This window comes from Falco rusticolus, chromosome 3 (genome assembly GCF_015220075.1).
Source record: "Falco rusticolus isolate bFalRus1 chromosome 3, bFalRus1.pri, whole genome shotgun sequence".
NCBI lineage: Eukaryota > Metazoa > Chordata > Aves > Falconiformes > Falconidae > Falco > Falco rusticolus.
In genome coordinates this window covers 15,466,358-15,484,047 of record NC_051189.1, presented here as the reverse complement: position 1 = coordinate 15,484,047, position 17,690 = coordinate 15,466,358, and the positions used below count along the sequence as shown (strand labels likewise).

Here is a 17,690-nt window from a genome sequence, read left to right as displayed (position 1 = left end):
TACTCACAGAACTGCAAGGATTTTCTGGATGAAGGAAAGCTAGTCTGCATGGCCATATTCAACAGATGTCTCAGTGGCATCAAGTTCAGATCTAAATCCAAATATCCAATAATATTTATGGCTATTTGGATTTATGGGTTCAGTTGAAGCTACTAAAAAGAACAGCAACGCCCAAAGCAATGCAGGCAATGGACCTATGAAACCAGCAGGTAGTATCAGACAAAGCGTGAATACAAACTGTCTACTACAATGTGAATCAAATACGCCACTGGTGAGCACAGCAAACTGTGTCACATAGCTTCATATTTTATAACAGAAGAAATGAACTGGGTAGATCCTGGTCTCCATCTGTAATAGCCAAGAAATAATTTTAAAAGCTTCTGTGAAGATTTCTGATCAGATTTTGTCTATTTATTTTTTCAGTTACTGATTATTTTTTTTTAAAGAATATTACACAACTGTCTCAAAGGCATATTTAATCCTGTTCTTTGAAGAAACAGGCTTTAGGAGCTCCATCCTCCCCTTCATCGGAAGTATCCTCAGATGCAGCTTCCTCCTCTTTATCTGTTTCCCTGCTTAAGTGAAAGATGCCTGGCTGATGGATCTCAGTATTACTCAGAGTAAATGAAAACAAGAAGTTTGAAATAAACTATATTTGAGCTAATTGCTGTTTTGTCTTTTGCTTTCTCACCAGGCTCCAGCATTGCTGCCTTGAGGCAGGTGGGCTTGCAGCATCCCAGACCAGAGTCCTTCAGAGCACTCCTGGAGCCCTGTCTCATGCTGGGGCTTTCCAAGGGACCTCGATCAACACAGGCTGTAACAGCTCAGGCTTTCAGCCCAGAGCCTCATGAGTTTTTCCCATTTAGTTTGGGAAGGTGAGATGGCCCCACCTCCCACAGCAAGCTGCACAGTGCATGCACTGGAGCCAGTGGATCTGTACGTGCAACTAGGGGCTTTTTGGTGGCTCAGAGACAGCAGAATGGGACCTCTTGCTGGCTGCTTTCTGACTGCAAAAGCATTGCTCCCACTGGATAATTCAGAATGAGCTGGGACAGAGAAACATTTAGGATCTGAAGAGAAACCTGAGTCACATTTACAATTGCTATTGCAGTCAACTGAACAAATAAATAAAAAAATCTTTTTAAGGTTAATAAACAGGATGTAACTTGTTAAACCTTAAAAAAATACCTAAGCAAGCCAGTCCTTTGCTGTTATTGCATTGAATTCTATTTCTGTCTTAGCTACTGTCTTGCTCTGTGACCTTGGCATGCAATTTCCCTCCCTCGTCTCCCTGTTCTGCCTCCCACCATTTTCTGTCTTGCCTATTTATGTTTTCTTTCGCTCTCAGTATTCAAGTTTATTTGTTCTGTCAATTGAATCCATTCTATTATTCAGGGAAAGCTGTTCTCTAAAGCATTTTGTCATCCAAAATATTCCCTAGAATATCAAAATTGAAAGTAATGGAAAGTAAATAAACATTCACAAAGCATTACTTCCACATGGAGCTAGGACCTTATTATACCTGGCTGTGTGACAAGTCTGTCAGTCAGTAACGCTTATTTCTCCTTGCAGCTGGCTGTGCCACAATGCCTCTCTAAGCCCATTTTTCTGAATCCTAAACTGATATCTATCTTCTGCAGTGCCTGGTACTGACCTTAAGGTTTCACTTTTAGAATTGCTTGCAGGTCATCAGATGGTACCAGTCTGCATCCTGCGTGCAGCGGTTTGAGGGATCTGTGTTTGCAAAGGCAGAGATCAGAGCACAGGGCAGAGGAGTACCTAAATGAGCCATTTCTATAGGACACACTTGAGACACAAATCTGAAATGTTACCAGCTCAGACTTTCCACCTCTGATATTTTGTGATTCACAGTCCAAAGCTGTTTCCTAAACATGTACTCCAAAGTTATCAGGCTGAGTACCAAGGAAATGATTCACTTTCCCCTTTTAAAAAGCAGCTGCTGTGTGTTGGAGGGGCACGGCTGCCTTTTGCATTGTTCAGTGCTCAGGCACAGGGAGATCTGGATTCAGCTCTCTTCAGCCTGACATGGTTGGGGTCAGGTTCTAAGCACCAGGATATTCCTACTCACCATCCTTGCAGCAGTGCTGGTGTACGGAAAAAAAGGGCAAGATTCAAAGGGCCAGAGGCAAAGCAGGAATGAGAGACGCTGTCCCTGTACCTAAGAGACGAGTGCATTTCTTGTCAGGAAAAATGGTGGATTCTAGTCTGTTTTGCCAAAACAACTCAAATGCTCTGTATGGGAAGACATCAGACACAATTAAAAACAGGGCTGAAGCTGAATTCTCTCCTTTTCCTTACAAGGCTTTTAATTGCTAAAGCCTAAAATATGTTTACTACTATCTTTCTTTCTTTTTTTTTTTTTTTTTTGGTTGTTGATTTTTGAACAAGCGGCTCATATTTTGGTCTAAACACCAGGTTCTCAATATGTCTGAGAACCCCTGTCTCATTGGTAGCCCCACTAACGCTCAGCTCCTGAATCCAATCAAAACTTATACTTACAATAGAACACCCAGCCAGAGCAAGATGGTAGCATCTGTGGATATCTTGTGTTAAACTGACAAAAATATATGTTTCCATGTTGCCTCAAATGAAGAAGTGATCAGGCAGGGTTTTATGGTGTCAGCACCCTAATTCTATCTACAATTTACTTTAGGTTCCTTATTTCAGTGTCTGATAATCTGGTACATTCAGATGTTTCTTCTGCAAATGGCCATCATAGATCAGGACAGTGAATTCTGTCAAGACACAGTGCTGAGTCAAACAGATACACAAGGTGAAAGACTGTAGGAAACTGGCCCAGCAATTCTCATTCCCTTGTGAGGTTTTTAGGATTTTAGGGTGATAGGTGCCTGGCTGAGTATGGTCAGTATAAGATGACCCAGCTCAGCTTTCCTATGCACTGATATCGGACCTGGCTTGTTTTAAGCTAACCTAGATGCAGAACACACCAGGTAGTGTGGCTGTAATTTTGTTTACAATGAGATGAATAGATTAGCTATAGCTCATAACCGAATTAAGGCTGGGTCTTTTTTTAAAAAAAGTGCAAAATGTTGATTTCACTTTGGAAATTTGTGATATTGGGATAGGCAGGGGTGGTCACCAGTGGATGCAAAGTACTCATCTCCTCAGGAAGGATACTAGGAAAAACATACTCAGACCAAGGGCTTCTTGTGCAGTGCTCCTGCAATCATGTTACATCTTTTGACTCCTTTCCATCAACCCAAGCTGGGTTTCTGTCAGGCCCACAGGGAAAAAATGCAAGGAGTTTTATTTCAGGGAAGTTTCCTTGCAACTGCTATTTCAGAGGTTTTCAAGTTGTTATGCACTGGGCCTACAGGATATAGGGAATGTCTCTGAGAATGTACTAATGAAAAAAGCATCCACCAATAACTAATTAATTATTTAAATCCACCATAAGGCTGTCCATACCTGCACTGAAGGATCTGCAAATTGAACATTCTTTTCCCTGTCTGTTACCATGGAAGGACAGAAGAAATCTGTCCATCTAGTGTAAGCTACTACTCCATTATATTAGCTTATCTTATTAAATATTTTCAATTGCAAAGGGCTGAAGTCTATAATATTTTATACAATGGACCGGTTCTTTACAGGAATGATTTAGAGTTCTACATATAAGACACCTCTAGCTCTCAGCTCGATGACATGATCTACATTAATCCGGCATGACACGGTTGTAGATCTTCACAGTTACAATGCTAAAATTGAGGACTAAATCCTCTGAAGTGAAACTGGAGAAAAGGGGAGAATCAATATCAAGAGCTGAGTTTGCTTGATTTAGCCTCATGAAAAGGAGGCTGAGGAGGGACCTTATCGCTCTCTACAGCTGCCTGACAGGAGGCTGCAGACAGGTGGGGGTCAGTCTCTTCTCCCAAGTAACACCAACAGAACACAAGGAAAAGGCCTCAAGTTGCACCAGGGAAGGTTTAGATTGGATATTAGGAAAAAATTCTTCACTGAAAGGGTTGTCAAGCATTGGAACAGGCTGCCCAGGGAAGTCGTGGGTTAACCATCCCTGGAGGTGTTTAAAAGATGTGTAGATGTGGCACTTGGGAGCACGGTTTAGTGGTGGACTTGTCAGTGTTAGGTTAGTGGTTGGACTTGATGATCCGAAGGGTCTTTACCAACCTAAATGATTCTATGATTCTAACTATGCCAAATTACATCAGCTATGGATACATCTCTGTATTGCTTTCCCGTACTTTTTAAGTTGCGTTCCTGAAAATCCTTCCAAAGGCACTGATTAGGCTGGTGAGATGGATGTGGTTGATAACTGTTAGTTCCTGCCATATGGATCACAATTGGAGGCTCTACAACTTGCTAATGACCTGTCTTAGGAACAGTCTGCCTGAAAAGATGAAGAAATGAAATGTCCCTGTATTTGCTGTGCTAAGCTTTGTGTTGGCAAACACTTGCTAACATATGTCATCGGCTTTGAAAAGACATGGTTTATTTATATGTTAATTACTGCAACACTTTGGGAAAAATATTTGTTGGTACAAGAGCTGTGTAAATAGTCAAATGTTGAGATCTGTTGCCATTTAAAAAAAATGAGCGCTGGCCAATAAAAATCAAGAAGTTACAGTATGAAGGGCATCTCCTTGCTTATGGCTCAGTCCAGTCTCACTGAGATCTCCACTGATTTCTGTGAGTTGTGGGTCAGCATTTAACTGTTCTGCATGCAAACAGTAAGAAAAATTCATGCACACCCTTCCCCGAATTGGCACACTGCTTCGAGACACTGCACTACATTTGAACCCAGAAGATGGAGGTCACTTCTGGGTAACAACACACAGTGGACGGTGTGTAAGTGTTGCTGGAAGCAATGTCAGTGATAAAATAGATCTCATCCTTCCTCAGACCCAGGGCCTCATCTGGACACGGAGCGGGGCTGTTTTGAAGGTGTCATGCCTTCTGTGAAACAGGAGCCAAAGGCCTTCACAGCTATGATCATTAAAAGTACCTCAACATCATTTGCAAGAAAATTCTGGCATTTCTGCTGTCTGAGAAAGTCACTGGGCAATGTGTAGAATTTGCTTCTCTGAATTCTCCTTATTAGTCGCTGATAGAAATGCTTCCCTTCAGACCAGCCGCATCCCATACTCCTGGCAGAAACCTGGGTAATGACATATCAGGCACTCCACAGCTGAATTTCTAGGTCGTAAAGTACTTCACAGTGAAAATTGTTCTGTCAATGTATTGAATTTTCACAGTGTTGCTATTAGCAATACTGTTTACCTTGAGGGCAAACAACAAAAGAAACAATTCTCTTGGATCTGCTTGGTGGTTACAAACTCCCTGTTGTTTACCGAGTAGTTTACAAACTCTTGGTTTTGTGTACCAGTTGTATTACAGGGCTGTGATGATGGAAGTGAGACATGCATTTTTTCTGCATCGATAGCTGAGAAGCTGCTGGGTGCCACACCCTTTCCATGCATGGGCAGAAAGTTGCTTATCTTGCAGCCCACATTGTTATCCAGTTCTTCAAAACTACGAAACTATTGAGACCTGAGAACCCCAGAGATTCTCAGCTGCCAAGAATACATATTTTGCTAGGTGTTGTATTCACACTAGGGATTAAAGTAAAATGTGGGAAAGATAAGAAATAGCAATACAATCTTTAGTAGCTATCTCCTGTATCCGTGCATGTGATGAAATGGAGAGTCTTGCCACTATGAATGGGAAAAAGATCTCACTATACAGTCTGATAGACGTTTGAGGTATCAGTTATGCTCATTATAACTTCTAGAGAAAATATAAAGGGGGAAGGGAATGAAGGGGTGAAGGACAAACTTCTACAGCCTTGATACCCACTTGTTTATCCATTCTCAGTAAAAGCAATACAAAGGCTGCTGTTAAGTATTCCTTTCCGGTCAGAGACCCAATGTTTCAGATGCTCGCTCTAAAAGGGACTTCCTTGCTCCACTGAGCTCAATTTAAGGACAGAAAATAGACAGGTCAGGGCTGATACGTTTGGCTTCATTCCCTGCTGCAGAACATCAAAATCTCAGTGGCTTGCATTTTTATGGCAGTGAGTGCTGCACAACAGTTGAATAATTTTCAACCAAATGCACTAGTAAAACAAAATAATAAACTTTGTCATTCAAAGACTGCTCCTTCCCAGTAAGTGAATGATCATCCTGTAAATGTAAAGGTTGTGAAGGATCTTCTTTAAAATTATTACTGCAATCTTGTTAAGGATCTTGCAGTACTTCAGCTGTCAGAGGTGGGGGGAGGTGGGGTGGGCTGTGGGCATTACGTTTGATCCCCCATTCTCAGTGAAATAATATGAAACTACAGTTACAAAACCCTAAATGAGAGAGAAAAGGTGTCTGGATTTGGAAATAGATCCAACCTGCAGATCAGCACCACTGTCAAGACAAATAAGGTACTGAGTTCTGCAAGTGGCAACCAGAGAACAACTCTACCTTGATGTATTTTAGCCCCTGATCATTATCTGTGCAGTTTAAACAGGGGACCTGTTCATCAACAAAACTAACCTATGACCTGCACACTATTCTGAGAAGTTACAGAAAAGCACAGCCTTCAGGAAACCACACAGGTTAAATAGACAAGTTGCTTAAAAGTCTATATTCTTGATGCCACCCAAAGAAAGAGCCATTTCTGATGATGTTCACAGCTTACCCCACATCCTGTTTTAAGACAGAGCACCTGCGTAAACTACGTGGTTTTATTTTTAACCAGCTAGCTCTAATTAACCTATTGCTGCCATAATTTCTTCCACCCCAGTGGAAACCTGCAGTATCTCAAGGGTTGCCTAAAAAACACATCCAGCAGGAAGCAAAGCTCTGGGTGACTGTTCATGTGTCAGGTGCTTCAAATCTGTTGGATTTCTGGGTTTGGTATTGCCCTTGGTGTTGTACATACAGATGTCGCATGATGTGGTCCTGTTTCAGGAGTAGCACTTTCCACATCTCTGTCCAGCAATGGACCGCACAAGATACCACATCTCAGCACAGTGACTTATTTTTTCATTCTGAGAAAGTGCAGGGAAATAAAAGCCTTGTAGCTCTATGAACAATTTCATAATGTGCCACCTTTCTTCTAGCAGCTGAAGTGACATTGTAGAAGATGAAACCTACAACTGCTGGCTGCAATTTCCATACACATGCCATTGTTTCAAAGAAAACAACAATTTTCTGAATGGTCACGAAACTCTTCAGGGTCCCACATGCAAAAAGTCCCCAGAAGTCTCCCTTGAACAGTTTAATTAAATTCAGACTTCTGGCAAATTGATTGAAGGGACAGGTTCTACAGGATCCCACATGCCAAAGTCATTTGGCAGGGGCAGGCTCTACGAATTCTACATGGGTAATTTCTCACAATTTCTTCACATTAGCAAGCAAGTAACACCTTCTTCATTCAGTCTTTCCCTCCTGTTCTCAAGCTGAGATTGATGGAGCAAAGCTTTACACCAGCATTACACGATGACATTTTCTTCCTTTCTCTTTAACCTGTTGGTACTCAGTTTCCCAAAATCCTTTGGAAGAAATAATGGGGTAAAAGACATTGTACTTTGGCCCTCCTATCATTCCAGACAGTCTATAGTGAATCACCACCATCATGGCTCCATCAGGACTTGTGTATCTTGACCTGAATTTCTCCTGTGGCAGAATCAAGGAAAAAAGGTGATTGTCTATGAGGTGAGAGGTGTTTGAGGAAAGGTCAGCATAGCAGCTGTGGGAGTGCTGGTGCTACCTGTGTGGTGGTGCTTGAGCTACATAAAAAAGCTCTGGGAATGAGGACAGAGGACTATGTGGCTGTTTATTTTCTTATCCTCTGTAATAATACACCTTCCTGGCTTGTTTTACAAGGCTCTTTTGTCCCTCAAAATTCCCAGAGAGAGCTTCTGCTTCATGTTTGTCTGTATTCGATGTTTGAGGAGTAATGGGAAGAGAACAGGTGCAGGCACATATGCAGAAACAGCTTTTTTACAGCAGTTGTTTCACAAGGAAGTTTGCCTTGGTCATCAAATTAACCAGTCTGACCAGCACTGAGGTGAGACTGCTGGTCAATCATGAAAGTGCAACAGGGTGTAAGGGAAGAGCAAAGGGATGTGAAAAACTGAACTTCAATTACGGTAAAGCTGAGGTTTTTCAGCTGATCTGGATGTTAAACTAAGTTACTTCCTCACTCAAAACAAGGACACACCCAGTGGTGAGAACAAAACAAAGTTGTTTTGATTATTGCTCTCTTCCTTTCACTTTTCAGACTCTCCTACCTGCCTCCATTGCCCCAGTTAGGGTTGTTGTGTCCTTGCCTAGGAAAGACAGGACTTATTTTTGGCAGTTGTCTCTACTAACTGGCAGGCTTCATAAGGAGCAAAGATGCTATCACCAAACTGCAATAAGATCTCTGCATTAGTCCCCTCATGTTATAAGGTGGTAGTGAACAGGGCTCTTCTTAGTTTTCTTTTTTTAATTGGCTGAGTGATTACTTATATGAAACCAACCTCATTTTAAGCTTGCTCAGTGAAAGGCACAGGAACAAACACTAGCTGATGCTTCATGATGACCTTTCTAGTTGCTATTGTATAACTATGTCCTGAAAACATTTCTCTGGCAAATTTCCTTTTCTCTCCTCAGATCAGAACTGCTTTCCTTAGATAATTTAGAAGTGGATTGTGCCCAGCCTCACACAAGGTTGGAGAAGAAATGTTTCAAGGAGCCTTTCCTCCTTTGTGCCCTCGGGTATAGGCTGGCATGATCCCTCACCTGGAGACAGGCGATCAAAACTTACCTAGAGGATCTGGATTCTCAGCTCCAACTCATGTCTTAGATGATACCTTTGAAAACGTCACTTGAATCCGCACTCATTGAGCCACTGTGTGTATGTAGTGCCCTGCAGTCATTGCATTGCACATCAAGGAGAAACAGGCTCATTGCAACCTCTGAAGTCATTGGACCATTTTAAAGTCCAATGAGACCATAGAGCAGGGATGCACAAGCAAAGGTCTCCCACTGCATCTGAGCCTTCCAAATATTTCCATGAACTATGTTGGATGATTTTGGAAGATCTGGAAGATTTATTGCATCTGTATTGTCTGTATGTTAATAAGGAATGATACTTTATAATGTCCAACTCTTACTTCCAGGACTGACTTAATTGGTCAGCATTCTGTATGTGGACTCTATGGATAGATGCTACCCTCTCTGACTTTCAGGAGTTGGCAGAGCTTAACAAGACATCTATAGTCATCTTCTAGGACTTCTAGAATGATACTTTGCTTTACATTGAGTTTGTGTTTTGATATTTAAGAAGAATGATGAGGGAGACTGGTTTAGTTGAAGTATATTAGGTATGTTGTAGACTTAATTGGGATTTTCCCTGACTTGAATTATTCTTCCCACTGTGTGGACCGGGAGCTTAAGATTTAGGCAGGGCCTGTGATTTGTGTATACAGTTATTTTCCCTTGAGTTTTCTGTCACTCCTTCCCCTTACTCTCTTAACAAAATGATTTTTAGAGTGTTTTAATTGTAGGAACAGAATTAAAGCCAGTATAGAAGGATGAACTAAACCATACACAGTTCTTTGTGGCACATTGCAGAACCATTCCCTAATGGAGAACAGATGGGTTTTTTTCCCCCCAACAGTGCAAAATTCCCACTTTTTTCCCTGTGGGACAGAAGCTACTGGCTTTTAATATCATTACTCATCCGTCTAACGTAACTGATTTAAGAACAAGATGCCTATAGGATTGCACGCCTAATTAAATTCTTACAGCTCTCTCAAGATGTCTTTTCTCTTGTGAACCTTGCATGTATGCAAGACATGAGAGTCTGCATTTGTGCAGGTTTACTTGACACTTGTGTGGTTTTTACTGGCACTTACAAATGGCGAAGTCCTGAGGGACTGCTCATGCCTCGGTTTTGGATCCAACACTTGTGAATCCTGAGCTTAACCCAAATTGAAAATTGTATAGGCTGGATTCCCAGCTGCTGAATATTGATATCTCTTTATTGACTCCTGCAGAGAAGCGATGGTTTCCATCAGCTAAGGATGTGTGCATGGCTGTGTAGGTTTGAGGGTGCCCATCTGTTTAGCAGCCAGCAGGGGCTGTTCTCATCAGTGATCCCAGCCTACAAGATTTGAATTCTGACCCCATCCATCAGTGTCCCCAGGGTGATAAGTCTGAAAGAGGATAGATTCAGTGGCCATAGACTGTTTGTTTTAATATAGTTTTGTTTTCTTTACTTGGCTCTTATTGAGACAATTAAAGTTTAAATTACCTCTCATCTTCCAGGTCAGCCATGAGCGATAAAAGGGTTCCAGTAAAGCAAAGAGGAGAAGATTACATGCTGGTTTCCTTCTCTAGGCTTGCATGGGGAAGATCTGTAAGATTTTAATTTCCAGACCTGCTTAAAGGATGCTCATAATTTTTACAAACCACAAGTTTTGACCATCCTCCTAGTTTCCCCTTCTACCCAGAAAAAAGAACATTAAAGCAAAGCTGAAGAATGTAATCAAAATGGGATTTATGTCCTGAGATGTCTTTAAATGTCCTTGTAGTATTTAAATAAAGTGGAAATTATCTTTGTTATTTGTGCCAAGCTGTATCATTTCTTTGGCATATCCTGTTCTATGAAATGGGAAGTGGTTTTGCAGACTTCCTTATATAGGGCCTCTGTTTAAAATAGTTTGGGGCATTTTTTTTTCTTCTTTAACTTTGATAAGAGAATTTAAACTCTGTTTACATTCTTCAGCTCTCTTCCTTTTTATCTTCAAGTGAAGCTCTGTTTTTCTTTGAAAGGTAAAAATGTCATCCTTAGATGAGAATAGCATTGTGCTAAGACATCTGATCAGACAATATTTTACTGCCAGTAAATCAAGGGAAAGTATGAACTCTGCACTTGGCAAGGAAGGATTCATAGCTCACAAGATGCAGCTGAAGAAAAACTTACCGCAGCAAAGTAGGATCAACTAAAACAGAAACAAGGATTTTGGCAGAAAATCAGGACACTGCACAATAAGCAGTGGGTTCCTATCTCTCAGGACTAGATGCAGGGAGAGGAGCAGGGAAGCGGGGGAAATACCTTCAGGGAAGGAGAGATAGGACGTGGTACTTCCTTGTGTACAACTTAAAGCATTTTTACTAGCCTAGACGAATTATTTCAGTTTTGGGAAAATGAACAAGGATAGAATAATTATAAAGGGAGATTCTCACCTGGAGCTACTCCTTTAGGAAACAAAGCTGTCACTTGACCGCAAGACCAGCATAGAGAATCTCCTTACTGGAGGAGAGCTCTGTAATGATATAAAGCTAGCAGAGCTCGTTATGACGTCCACACAGATTCGCTGCCTACCTAACCTGCTTCCAGTTCCCTGCAGGAATAACTTCCTTACAGTAAGTAGGTTATAACAGCTGTCAAAACCCCATCTGGAGCCTTGGATACTGTAAGCAAAGCCCCAGCTGACTCTTCCCAGATCTTTTGCATCAAATGCATCCCAGGGATGAGATTTGTCTGAAGTCCTCATGGTGCAGAGTGCACAGTGGCTCATCCTGCTACAAGACCAGGAGTTGTTCAGGCAGGGATGACTTCCACTTATCTCACTGAGAAATCTGTAGGGTGAGATGAGAGCACCTCATTTCTATCACCCAGTTACCTCCAGAAAATGTCTCAGATGAGGAGAAAGAAACAGAATGGTAGCTATGGAGAAAAATTTGTGAGACAGAGATTAACGGAGATAATGCAGAGGATGGACTGTGGAGAAGTATGAAGAGGTATTCTGACCATGGATTGGAGACAGCTGATGTGTAGAAGAAAGAGTGGAAGATACATTACATTACTTTCAGGATTAATATTTCCATGTTCTTTGGGCATGAGGAAGAAAGGAAAACTGCATGGCGAGGGAAAAGGAAGGTTATATTATCTTTCTATTCTTTTAGAAGAATCATGGCTGTTAAGAAAGTCAAAGATGAGCTGTTTCCCTGAAGAATGAGAAGCAAGATAAAGGCAATTTCTCTAGCTCCTCCTTTTTGTCTTCCTATTCCCCATTCCTTATGGACCCAGCTGAAGGGGTTTCATATTCAGCAGCATGAAGGAAAGCCATGAAGTCTCTGGTGCTGAGACACTCTTTGCCTTTTACTAAGCACTTTTTTCTGCACAGTGTCAGCATTTTTGTCTGAGTTCAGGACTGAGGTATCAAACAACAGTTTTATCAGCCATCCAGACTTGACCTGGGGTCAAGGAGCGGGGGAAAAACGCAGGTACTATGGAATAACTTGGACCCTGTGCAGCTTGAACTAAAAGCTCCAGTTTGCATTGTCTGTGACTTTCTTAGCTCAATTAAAGTGATGCAAAATACAAAAAAATTCCTCCGTATTTAGCAGAAAAGATAAGGTTTCATTCAATTATTTATCTGCACATCTCTGCTGCACTAGGTTTTTGAGAGAGGGTATCAACTTGCTTAATTGCCTTCCCAGTTCAATCCTGAACCAGCACATTGTGAGCTTTGTGGTGCAGAGTGCCCAGGGAAGCTTACAAGTACATAAAAAGCAGGATATTTATCAGCTTTTGACTCATTAAAAAAATAATGGTTTGTTCTGAAACTGTAAAAATATAAACATGGAAGTGGCAGTGGATTATCTTTTTTAAAACAGATGAATAAAAGAAAAGGTTTTTCCACTTAGAGAAGACCTGACAAAAATGCAGGATATGACCCTTTATAGGAGTTGATGACTTGAGATGGATCCTGTGGAAGGAAGTCATAGCTGTAACGTAACGTGGATTGGTTCTCTACTGTGGGCAGTTTCACTGTGGAGCTGAAATCCAACCTTCACCTGGTTTTAAGGTAGCAAAATTCAGGGCTGTAGCTCTTTTATCATTCCCATGTAGCCTAGGAGATGGGTCTGCTGAAATGCTAACTAGAAACCACACGTTCCAGACCTAGATATTTCACTGGTTTTATGACCTTTATTGAAATCAGGTTTTGTTTTCATCCGTGCTACAATCAAGTTCAATCACAGATAATCTAAACTGGGAGCTGAATAATTTCATTTGATTGGCCCCATGTCTTTGGTGAAACCATCTCTCATTTACTTGACTGCCAGGCATATGTTGAATGCCAGCTTGAGCGGGTTTGTGTCCCATGTTGGTGTGTGGTTCTGTGTTATACGCAGTCTTCACTAAGTAAAATACAAAAATCCTGTCAGAAACCATAAGAGTAAATATTTCCCTTGGGATGGGGTAGGGACTGATGCACACTTGTCAAAGTTTGAGATTTGACAGTAGTAAGTTGTTTTCTTAGGAACTCCAACAAGATGTAAATTGTCCCAGGCAGTATGAGAAAAGAGCCTTAGCAGTGTGAACAATGCATCAGTTTTCAATAGCAGCACAGCAATACTAGTGCCACAATGAGGTTTTCCCTGACCTCAGAAAGAGTTTGTGATCTAGAGAAAACCAGGGATCTGACTATTCCATTAGAGAATATATTCATTCCAGATTTAATCTGGACTCTTGGTGTTTCACCCCTTCCTCTCACACATCCCCCCAAATCACCTCAGCCATGCATAGCCAGATGTGCAACTCAGAGGCTGGATTTAGCTCTCACTCAGTCTGGCAACCTGTTTTCTTTGCTGCAAGGACACCAAATACACCAGTTAAGCCCTAACCATCCCCCAGAACCATCCCACATCTCCTGATGTTTCTGGGAGGACAGACACATTTATCTCACAGTTTGAGAAGCAACACTGCATCACAAGAAATCCTAATGGTCCACGTGGGAGCCCCGTGCTGGCAGGCGTAAGCGCTGTCATTCCTGGCATGGCTATCCAGATCTGACGGGGCGTAGGATAACTGCTGCATATTGGGAGTGAAAATACCCTCGGGGCAGAGGCCATATTTCAAGGTGAGGCAAGAAGCTAGGCAAGTTTTTGTTTTCCGTCATACAGCTCTGTCTTCCAATACAAATAATATCACAGTCCTATGGTCCAGAGACACTGTTGGCCAGAATAATCTCCTTCACAGCCGTCAATCAGGCAAGTTCATCAGAGCACTGGCTTTTAAAATATGTATTTGACAAAAGAAATACCAGTCTACTTCCTACATAACTCTGGCCATTTTTTCTCCCTCAGTTCTTTGCTTCTCATGTCTTACTTTGTTCCCTTTCCCCCTTTTGCATGTATTGTCCCTTTTCTTCTCTGTAGTAAGGAGGAAATCTGTCACCCTGAGAACCTGCAACTAAGACCACTCTACAGATAAACTGTGAAGTTAACAGCTATGATGAACTGACACACTTAACCAGCACAGTAGATAGTGGCTGATGGCCAGAAAAATAGATCTTTCTTGTGCCTACATCAGTGCAGGACCCAAGGAAGAGGCAGGTCCCAAACTGAGAGATGGCATTTCAAAATTATCTTAATGCGCTACAAGACAAGGAGCAGCAGATGAGGTAGCAGCACAACTGCTGAAGCACACGAGACAGACTTCACCTAACCCAGTGTCATGACTCACGTTGGCTGCTGAAGGACATTTTAGGAAAGGATGTAAGGAATACGGTTTCTATGCAAGGTGACTCCTCCTTGGCATCCCTCCTTCCAGCAGTCAGCAGCTTGGGTGCTTTCTCCTGTTAATCACATTTAATGACCCACAGTGGCCCTCTCCTTTATGCATCTGCCAAACCCCTTTTCAACCCATTCTGTGCATTGCACTCCACATCCACAACTGCTTTATGTGCTGTGCGGAAAAAAAATAATAATAAAAAAAATTACTTCCTTTGGCTTGTTAAATTTGCTGCCTGATTGTTTTATGAGGTACCTTCTAGGTATGAAAAAGTATTCTTCTCATTAGAAAAAGCACAATAACAGTGTTCTGTTTCAGCTAGGTAAGCAGCCACAATGCAGGCTGGCATGGTTTCAGAGGCATGTATTACATGATATTTCACTGATGTGAATGCCAAAGGCCTAGCTTTACTTAACATGTTAGCCTTTTACTTCTTATACTCTCTTACCTTTCTGAGACAGTTCAGTCGTTTCCTTGTAATAGTGGTGATCTCTGAAAGTAGGTACCAGACCACAGATGCTGAAAAATACAAAACCTTTTGAGTTGTGTGTGTAGGTCTTTTTCTTTCGCACTTGGTTTTTCCCTTATAGTTAAAGCATAGTAATTTTATGTGTTTTCTTTCTGGGCATATTTATTTCATCTCTAGCAGGAGGTTAAGCAGAACTTGATTTGTCTAGACTCATTGCTTCAAAGACTCAATGGCAACAGAACTGAAAATCCTTATCTTATTTGCCTTTGCTCCTAAAGGGTTTGTGTAGTCATGTTAGCTTGTGCTTTTATGCAAGTCTTGGGACCATTTACACAGCAATCAGAAAACATGTCTCTTTCCAAACAGTTTCTCAATGTGATTACATATCCTAGCCATTATTTGTGTTCCTTTTAGGATTCTTTTAAGTTGGACCAGATGCCACATTTTGGAGGATTTCACTGGGGCTGGATGAGTCCCAAGACTTCAGGAATCTTTAGGTAGTAAGTTTACAACTGGTGCATCCTACCTGACTAGACTCCACAGGGACAGCATGACAGCATTCATGTTGATCAGTCTACAAGGAATGGAAGAGCAAACCCACACTGATAAATCTTCAGTGAAAGTCTTCAGTGAGGACTGTAGCATTTAATAATTTCCTTTGGAGATCAGGCTTACGGTGAAAGCCACAAAATTCAGAGTTGCCTAAAATGACATAGGATCAATTTTGTCATCTCTTTCTTGTAGCATCCATCCTCTCCCTCTGTTTACTGGAATTTGCTGAGTTTCTCTTGCTTTAAGTAATCTAGTGCTTGTAATGAGAGCAATAATCCCTTAACCTTTCCTAGCTTGTATTCTGTTTATCCTCCTGCTCCCCTTCCTGTGAAGTCATCTTCAGGTGCACCTGAACCTTATCGTACTGCAGTGTCATACTTAATACATCCTGGAGCCTGACCTTATCTTTGCATCAACAGATACTTCATACCATCTGCTCATGAAATGACCATTACCAGAAGATGGAGTTTCACAACCCAAACCAGGATACATATGTGCTATTCTATGCATTAGAGCTGGTCTCTAGGATACAACATCTTATTTGAAAGTAAGCAAAATAACTTACTACCCTTTGTCACTATACAGTAGCCTCATGTATGCAACTGCTTTCATCTGTAAGGAAAAACGGGACCTAAGAGGGTTTTGTGAAATCTGTGAGTCTGTGAAAACAATCTGGCCAGTGTTAGCAGGCTATAGATTTAGAAAGGAATTTAGAGAATACAGAGGGCAAAAATCGCTATCTGAGCGGTCTCGATTCCTACAAGCACTAAACATAACAACCGCGTCAGCCACAAAATAAAGCATACCCCACTATTAACCTGGCTGTGAGATGATCTGATAGTCTGTGTTTCTCAAAGTGTGAAAGCAAAAAGCTTTCTTTGAACTAGAAATCAATGGCGATAACATTTCCCTTTTCCCCCGCTACAGCAAAGCTGGAGCCTGGGTCCCGGTAGTGGAAAGTCCTTGACTGGTGGCAGCGAAGAGAAAATCATCACCTGCTCAGTCACAAACAACACATAGGCCTACAGCAGTTTGTTAAATAAGATCAGCTAATAGTTGCACAGCGGAGCTTCAAAGCTTCACAGCGCAGTTAATGAAAGCTTTGTAGATGCCGTGTTCCCGCTGAAGCCTTGGACTTTGGGTTTAATATTTAATGCAAGAAATCTGAGGCTATTTAGACTTACTCAGTTTTCAGAATAAAAAGGAACAGAATTGCTAGGAAATGAGCACGATTTTTGACTTCTAGACCTGATCCCAACTTTGTTTACAACATTTAAAATGACTTCACTAAATCATTAAAGCAGATATCCTGGTTTGCAGGTACAAGAGCAAACCTTGAACTGGAGTCTCCGTCCTGACTAAGTTTGATTTTTGGATGGAGCTAGGCTTCTGTGTGGTGGAATTATGTGGGGGACTCAGTCTTAATTGTGCTGTTTCCTCCAGTACCCCAAGTTGATACCTAATCTATCCATGTGTTAGGCTGTATTGAAGGGAAGGTTTGTTTTAAAAAAAGATTTCCAGTAACTCTTCTCACAGGGTGCAGCACAGTAAGTTTGTAAAGAATCAATTATTTGCAGTAGCATTGTAAACATTTTAGCCCACAAATTGAAATATGTATCATTAACGGGGAAATTTTGTGTATTTCAATGAAAGGGTTCTAGCTCAGAAGCTATTTTCCAGGAGAAAGAAGACCATTTCAAAGCCCAGTTCACATTGTAAAACCTCCTCCTTTGCTACCATTTTCTTACCGTAGAGTATATATAACCTTAATTTTTCAACATAGACATATGCATATGTATGCATGTATGTGTGTATGACTTCTTATACATGAGCATCCAAACTTTTTCATTTACTTATATTTCTATCCTTCATTTTTGTAAGGGTGAACTGCAGTGTCTTTCCATTATTCCAGTATAGTCAAATGGCACTGACAGTCAGACATAACATTGACTTATGAATGCCCTCTCTCAAGAGTCTTCATTTGGTTGCTGTCTTCTTTTGCCTAGCATAAGGTCACGCTGCAAGCAATGTGATGGACTGGGTACCCATAAAGGGTACATGGGTACATCCGTGACACTTTAGCGCAATGCAGATAACCACATTAGCT

General features: G+C 41.4%; 2 long non-coding RNA genes across 3 annotated transcripts in view; one reads left to right on the top strand and one right to left on the bottom strand.

Annotated features, from left to right (window-relative positions):
• The window catches only part of LOC119144220, a 78,357-nt gene extending 77,279 nt beyond the window's left edge, over positions 1-1,078 (top strand). Inside the window, exon 12 of the long non-coding RNA XR_005103000.1 lies at positions 1,068-1,078. This is a non-coding gene — a long non-coding RNA (uncharacterized LOC119144220). The remainder of the gene's footprint in view (positions 1-1,067) is intronic.
• LOC119144222 overlaps positions 1-15,173 on the bottom strand; it is a 43,291-nt gene extending 28,118 nt beyond the window's left edge. For both annotated transcript variants that reach the window (XR_005103005.1, XR_005103006.1), the window contains exon 1: positions 15,011-15,173. This is a non-coding gene — a long non-coding RNA (uncharacterized LOC119144222). The remainder of the gene's footprint in view (positions 1-15,010) is intronic.
• Positions 15,174-17,690: the final 2,517 nt, after the last annotated feature.